The sequence below is a fragment of the Rhyacophila brunnea genome, unplaced genomic scaffold (assembly GCF_057557595.1).
Source record: "Rhyacophila brunnea isolate RB1 unplaced genomic scaffold, BYU_Rbru_1.0 scaffold_3, whole genome shotgun sequence".
Lineage (NCBI taxonomy): Eukaryota > Metazoa > Arthropoda > Insecta > Trichoptera > Rhyacophilidae > Rhyacophila > Rhyacophila brunnea.
This window is the reverse complement of record NW_028232965.1, coordinates 28,270,813-28,273,142: the sequence shown is the minus strand read 5'-3', so window position 1 is coordinate 28,273,142 and position 2,330 is coordinate 28,270,813. Positions and strand designations below refer to the sequence as shown.

General features: G+C 34.0%; 1 long non-coding RNA gene across 3 annotated transcripts; it reads left to right on the top strand.

The window, feature by feature from the left end:
- Positions 1–233: 233 nt before the first annotated feature.
- LOC147068171 (uncharacterized) lies at positions 234–1,978 on the top strand. Of its 3 annotated transcripts, none has more exons than XR_015071302.1 (3): positions 234–483; positions 786–969; positions 1,759–1,978. It is a non-coding gene; the product is annotated as an uncharacterized LOC147068171 (long non-coding RNA). The 3 variants fall into 3 exon arrangements; XR_015071304.1 differs by having other exon boundaries at positions 786–965; positions 1,759–1,805; XR_015071303.1 differs by lacking the exon at positions 234–483 and adding an exon at positions 572–611.
- Positions 1,979–2,330: the final 352 nt, after the last annotated feature.

The following is a 2,330-nucleotide window of genomic DNA, read 5'->3' as shown; positions in this document are numbered from 1 at the left end:
TTGTAGTTTTTATTTCCTGAGACTGGTCCCATTTCTCATTGACCCATAATATCGTTGTTAGGCAAAAAATACAGCAAATCATTAATAATTAATAATTATTATGCTGTGTTATAATATGAATCATTATTTTTTACTGTTTATGTGTTAGCAGATCTAAAAAAGTATACTATGTTAAGCCTTTAACTTCCAAGTCGTATTTTTGATATAAATTTTATAAGCCCCACATGCCTATACGCTGAAATGATTCATTATTTTTCTATGTTACTTAGAGAAGCTTCATACATCGATTGGCGTAGGCCGTAGCGTATCGTTATACCGTACAATAGACAAAGGGTTAAGTTGACGATTATTCGTTATAAGAAAATATAATATATTATGAATTTTGCAGCAATGTGAAAATAGATTACGGCAAAGCAATAATTCCTTACGGGGCATCCCAAGTTTTCTAATGCAGCTCGAAGACGGTGAATTCCCATAACACGGGTAAGTACAGCGCAATTATTTTTTACTCTAGTATACTTAAAATGTAATGACGTCATTCTTTAGTTTCTCGTACCTACTGCAGGTGCCTGGTCATGCGACTTCGAAACATTTTTATTTTTGATAATAGTGTAAAGATAAACTTTTAACATCACTTATTTTATAATAACGTAGTGTTTTGAATGTTTAGTTTCGTTATAATTATTACATTGAACTAGCTAAAGTTTTGTGATGTGATTTTACTTCATTTTATGACATGTGATTAACGTAACCAATGTCGTTTGCCTAATCTAAATTGTTTTTAGGTGATCGAAGTTGGATCCTGAACAATTATTACCTACCGCATGAGATGAAAAAAAATACTCTATAAGATTTTACGCATGGAATGTAATGAAGTTAGAATGTCACCATCAATTTCCTAGGGTAAACAGTCTATTGTAGAAAAAAAAACTATCAATTATAATCTGGATGGCGAACCCTTTTGAGTAGGTATATTAATATTTTACTAAATAACTAAATGAATACTTTTTTAATCAATTTTTATGGGTAATGATTACTCTCTGGTGTTTGCTTTTCTCCATCGCCAACCACCACGTCTCGATACACATAGTCGAGCGTATACCATGGTGTACCAAACATTGGGCGTTTTTCATAGCTGTGCTAAGAGTGACACCTGTAGAATCTTCCCGATATCTCGATTGGCATGCAAGAATGCATGATTTCTAGTCCAATTTAATCTATTATGGTCATGCCTCAATGAAAAAAGACCTTGCTCATCATATGACGTTTCAAACTTTTTGAAAGAAATAGTGCCCCATAGAAACCAAGTTACAATAACCGAGCGGGTATTAAAACTTACTCGTTTGTATACATTGATATAAGTACCATGATAATACACCGTTTCATACAAAATCATACAAAATCACAATATTAAAGTGGGCAAGTTTTGCAGAATAGGTCAAAGACATCTTTCAAAAATCTCGAATAATCCTTTTTTTGCAATGTGGGTAAAGTTAATATTTAACTACTTGCTACAATATAATATAATATATATATTAGCGTTTTGGAAAGAAATGTTGTACAACAATAACCCTTATTGCGATGTAGGCAGGGTTAATTTTTCAACCACATTTATCCACATTTTTATGTCCAGAGAGAATGATATTTGAATGAATGGATGGGACCTGTCAGATCTTGATTTCTATTAGCATCGTTTGCGAGGGTCCCTTCAATTTTTCAAATTGCGTATTCTCATATAAATGTTTGTATTCTATACAGGTGCCGTACGTAAACAAAAAGAACTGATGACTTCATTAAAATCTTGGATGCGCGCCGCACCGCGGCCAACATCGATTATTCTAACTCGGAGAAAGATCAGATGCGGTGCCTGGACATGCTCGCCACATACTGCGTGCAGGAAGCTAACCATGAAAAGAATATAAACATGAAACGGGATCTGTTCACCAAAGCCACACACCTATACACCACTGCCGACAAAATCATCATGTATGATCATGTAAGACGATACCTATTTTATTCAACCTAGTCAAATTTTGTTCAAATTTCTTTATATATAATAATGTGAAGTGAACTTTACAATTTACAAGTTCAATCCATTCACAACATGACTTGGAAAAACAAAATGAAAACAACTGATTTTTCATTATACAACAGCCGAATTTACTTTACCGGCGAAAATGCTGTACATCTGTATTTTTTTTTTTTTGCAGAATCATCCTTTGGGCTGAGCATACTTGTGCTTGTTGGAGGGTGATAAAGTGGTGGACGGTGGATACGCAATTCAATTTTGTGGTGAATCAATCTTCCAACAATATCCCCTCGCTGCTCTG